Raw genomic sequence first — 5701 nt, forward strand, 5'->3', positions numbered from 1 at the left:
ACAGAAAGTCAGACAGGGGGCCAGGGAGAGAAAGAGAGATAGAAAGAAAGACAGATAGGGGCCAGGGAGAGAGACAGACAAAAAGAAAGAAAGAAAGCCAGACAGACACAGACAGGGGGCCTTGGAGACAGACAGACAGGGGGCCAGGGAGAGAGACAGAAAGAAAGATAGACAGGGGGACTAGGAGAGAGACAGAAAGACAGACAGTGGGCAGGGAGAGAGAAAGAAATAAAGGCAGACAGGGGGACCAGGGAGAAAGACAAGACAGGGGACCAGGGAGAGAGACAGAAAGAAAGACAGACAGGGGGCCAGGGAGAGAGACAGAAAGAAAGACATACAGACAGGGGGCCAGGGAGAGAGACAGAAAGAAAGACATACAGACAGGGGGCCAGGGAGAGAGACAGAAAGAAAGACATACAGACAGGGGGCCAGGGAGAGAGACAGAAAGAAAGACAGACACGGCAGGCAGGGAGACAGAAAGCAAGACAGACAGGGGACCAGGGAGAGAGACAGAAAGAAAAAAAGATAAGACGGGGCAGGGAGACAGACAGACAGAAAGAAAGAAAAAAAAAAGATAGACGTGGCAGGGAGAGAAAAAAAGATAGGGCAAGGAGAGAGAGAAAGAAAGAAAGCTAGACGGCGGGAAGGAGAGAGACAGAAAGAAAGAAAGCGACAGGGGCAGGGAGAGAGACAGAAAGAAAGACAGATAGACAGACATATTCTAGCAACCATTAATGTAACAAGCTTAAACACTAGTAATATATATTATTCCTAATGCAATATAAAAGAGCAGTAGTTTTGTATCTCATTTCACCCTGGTCTTTGCATCCAGTTTCTCCACGAATCTAAATAGGTAAGATATTGTTACACCCTATGCCATTATTAAAAGGGAAGATATAGCCCATATAATCATTTCTAATGAAGAAAGGCAGGAGATGGGAGATATGATAGAGATAAATACCTACGTTGAGTCTCTTTCATCTGAAAGGAAGCTCTAGAGTGAGAGGGCATAGGATGAAGTTAAGAGGTGATAGGCACAGAAATAATTTAAGGAAATACTTTTCTACAGAAAGCGTTGTAGATAGGTGGAACGGTCTCCTGGAAGAAGTGGTAGAGACAGAGAGTGTGTCTGAATTCAAGAAAGTGTGGGATAGGCACGTGGGATCTCTTAGAGAGAGGAAGAGATAATGGTTATCTGCCATCATGTTTCTAAGGACTTAAATGTGAATACATTTTATTACCTGGCACTCTTAGAGGAACCCTATTAAAGACATAATCTACATTTCAAAATCAGAAGCCATGAAAGTAGGAGGGTGCAAGATTCTTATTTGTATACAAGTACTGCAGAAGTATTAAAGCCACTGGAGTTTATGTTGAGTGAGAATGGAGACGGTTCATGCTTTCTCCCACTTCCACAGCTGAATCAGGTCTGTCTGGACCAATCTCTAGAAATCCCCTTACAATATTACCAAAAGCTGGGAATATCACTACACTGTTCAACATTTATATAACATTACAAGGGGTACACAGTGCTATACATATGCTGAAGAGACTGTGCCCTCTCATCATCTGCTTTTTATAAGAGTTGGTTGTTGGGTTTTTTTTTTTGTTTGTTTGTTTGTTTAATTACAGGAGTATTACAGCAAATGACAAACTTTAATAGAAAACAGATCTTGCTAGATCAGGGTGTTCCAAACCTCTCCTGGAGACTGTACAGCCAGTTAGGTGTTTGGAATACCAACAGTGAACGTGCATTACATAAATTTGTATACCCAGGACTCAATATATTACATTACAGATTTCTATTCCGCCATTACCTTTCGGTTCAAAGCGGATTACAAAAAGAGTTATGGAAGAAGGGTTACAACGTTAGATCAGAGAAGGTTTCCAAGAGAGGGAAAAGTAGGATCTGGGGTTAGGGAGGGGATGGTAAGAGGGGTTAAGCTTTATCATGGTATTAAGCTTTATTAAGGGTTTTCTTGAAGAGTATAGTTTTTATTTCCTTTCGGACTAGCAATAATCTTCAAAGACCACCTAAATTGCACCACACTCAACACCAAATCCTCCCCCAATCTAGAAATGATAGCCACCTCCCTAACCTCAAAATCCTTAGCCTCCTCCTTAACAATCACGCTGTGTTATATCCCCCCCCAAAAATGGACCCTAGCAAAGGAGAACTTCGCCGAATTTCTACTCTCCAACTCTTTAGCAAGTCCATACAACCTTCTTTGCGGAGACATCAATATTCACCTGGAGCAAACAGACCTTCCAGACATATCCGACTTCTGGCTACTAATTTCGCAACTAGGCTACTTCAAGCCCCCGCCCATCACAACACACCAAAGAGGCCATCAATTAGACCTAGTGACATTCTCCACCAAAGAACCAGCCACCCCTAAATTTTACTGGAAACAGAACAGCTGGACAGACTCCCTATGGTCGGATCACAAACTATGCCACTTCTCCATCCAATGCCAACAAAAAGCCACTAAAAACAGAACATCAAAAAACACCAAAACTCACACCACCAGAGGTAAAATCGATCCGGCTGAATTTTGGCCCCTCTACGAATCTCTCTCAAAACAAAACGAAGATACGGATCAAATTATGACCTCTTGGATCAAAGACAGCACAAAAATCCTAGACGAAATTGCCCCCTTAAAAACACGCAGAACTAGATCTCCAATCCAGGACGGATGGTTTGATTCGGAGCTATTACAGGCAAAAAGGGACCTAAGAAGATCAGAAAAACAATGGATTAAATCTGGAGCCCAAGAACACAGAACTACATGGAGACTCAAACTAAAAAACTACAAAAACCTTACCAAGAACAAACGAAAAAATTTCTATGCCCATAAAATTGGAAATGTTTCAAACAACAGCAGTAACCTTTTCAAACTGGTCAACGACCTCTACAACCTCGAAACCCTCGCCAACACCTGCGTAAACGAACCCACTCTAACCGCGAACACCCTTGCAGACTTCTTTAACACTAAGGTACAAAAATTAAGATCATCGATACCTGCCCCAACCAACCCCCACGGGGACTTCCCAATCCTTCTCAACTCAAACAGGCCCAAACTAGACCCAGGTTCCAGAACAGACCTAAGCTGGAATCAATTTACAAATATCGACTGGCCAACCTTCAACACATATTTTAACAAATATTCAAACTCCTTCTGCAGACTGGATACCTGCCCCCCCAACATTATGAAAACTGCTCCAATCCATTTTAAGACCAATATGTTAGCATGGGTTAACCTATTACTAACCACTGGCAGTTTCCCAGCAGAACAAGGCCACATTTCAATAACTCCTATCATAAAAAACAAGAAAGAACCATCTAGCTCCCCATCCAACTACAGACCTATCGCTAGTATCCCGCTATTCACCAAAATGACAGAAGGGGTGGTAAACGCCGAACTTACCACATACCTAGATAAATTTGATATCCTAAATGACAACCAATCAGGCTTTCGCTCCAACCACAGCACCGAAACCATCATAGCCTCCCTCCTAGACCACATACACACACTCTTCAGTCAGGGAACCAGTGCCCTGATTATACAACTGGACCTGAGCAGTGCATTCGATCTAGTCGACCATGACATTCTCCTAGACTGCCTTGCCTACATTGGCATCTCCGGCCAGGTTCTTAACTGGTTCAATGGGTTCCTACGGAACAGATCCTACAGGGTATTCAAAAACGACTCTCTTTCCTACCCATGGGAAAACTCCTGTGGTGTGCCACAGGGCTCCCCCCTGTCCCCCACCCTGTTCAACATTTACCTCACCTCCCTAGGAAACCTCCTGCAAAGCCTCAAGCTAAAATTCTTTATATACGCAGACGACATTACCATAGTCATCCCTCTAACCAGTTTCACTCAAGAGCTCCTCAACTCCCTCACAAGCATAATTAGTCAGATAGAACTCTGGATGCTAACCTTTAGACTAAAACTAAACCCAGACAAAACAAAATTCTTCCTAGCAACCCCCAATGACAAAATCAAAGACACCACAATTCAAGTGAAAGGATCCACATTCCCCCTTGAACAAACCTTAAAAGTTCTGGGAGTAACACTGGACAAACATCTATCCCTCGAGAAACACACTGATATCACAGTCAGGAAAAGTATCTCGACACTATGGAAACTCCGCACCATAAAAAAATACTTTGACGACTCTTCATTCCGCCTCCTAGTGCAATCCTCCATACTCAGCATACTGGACTACTGCAACATCATCTACTTAGGCTCCACAAAGAAAACCATCAGGAGACTAAGGATGATCCAGAACACCGCTGTCCGCCTCATATTTGGCCTGAAAAAATGGGACCATATCACCCCTTTCTACCATAAACTTCACTGGCTCCCTCTAGAATCCAGAATCATATTCAAATTCGCCTGTTTTTGCTACAAAACTATATCTGGTTTATCCCCAAGCTACATCACCCCTCACTTCACCCTTAACCACAACTACAAGAACGCCCGTAAAATTCAACTCTTCGCCTTCCCCTCCCTAAAACTATGCCACTCAAAAAAATTCCTAGACAAAACCTACGCCTTCCAAGCCGCCAAACTAAACCCTTGGCTAGCCCAAATGGTCCTCAAGGCCCACAACTACCTCGACTTCAGAAAATTACTCAAAACTCACCTATTCCGAGACCAAGACCCTCAATGCCCCTTCCAATCCTCTTCCCCCCCCTTCTGATCCTCGCCCCCCCCCCTGTTCTCCCTCCTCTTCCCACTACTTCTCTCCTTGCTGTTCGCAACTCTATGACCATTTTGATATGTAATCACTTGTAAATACTCTCTCCTTGCTGTCTGCTACTCTATGATCAATTTGTGTAACCACTCGTAATCTCTGTCAAACTACTCCATGATCAATTTCATATGTAACCACTTGTAATCTCTGTTTAAATAATGTGAACCGCCTAGAACTCTTCGGGGTATGGCGGTATACAAAAATAAAGTTATTATTATTATTATTATCATGTGTCCAGCTGCTCAAACTTCTCTTTGCTGGCATCACCGAACATTTCCAACACTTATTTTCCTGTTCATCCTCTAAACCAGTGGTCTCAAACTTCGCCATGTACTATTTTGAGGCCCTCTGTATGTTTATCATAATTACAAAAGTAAAATAAAACAATTTCTTGATCATATGTCGCTTTAGCTATAAATTACAATATTATTATTAAGACTTAGCCAAAAGGAAAGATTTATAAACTATAGAGTTTTACCTCATATAAAATTGTCATTTCTTTATTAAGACATTAACTATTTTTTCTGAGGCCCTCCAAGTACCTACAAATCCAAAATGTGGCCCTGTAAAGGGTTTGAGTTTGAGACCACTGCTCTACAGTTTAGGGAGGCTCTTTTCTACACGGAAGTGTGAAAGTCAATCCAAAAAGCTTCCACATGGCTGCACCAAAACCAGATTGAAATGGAAGGCTCTATTTGTGATTAATAAACAGTTGTATAGAATATTGTCTCTTTTTCTTCTTTAGTAAAAAATTTCTTTATGTAAAATCATAAGTGTTGGAGGCTTGACAGAGCCGACAGGGACAAACTTTGTTCTTTTGTCATTCTCTAAATAGATAACTCTAACGTTGGAGTCCTGCAGTAAACACAATAGGTAAAAAATTACTCTTCGAAGAAACGCCATCGTCATGCATGGAAGAACTGCTGTCCCACAACAT

Source organism: Geotrypetes seraphini, chromosome 4 (genome assembly GCF_902459505.1).
Source record: "Geotrypetes seraphini chromosome 4, aGeoSer1.1, whole genome shotgun sequence".
In the NCBI taxonomy this organism is placed as follows: Eukaryota; Metazoa; Chordata; class Amphibia; order Gymnophiona; family Dermophiidae; genus Geotrypetes; species Geotrypetes seraphini.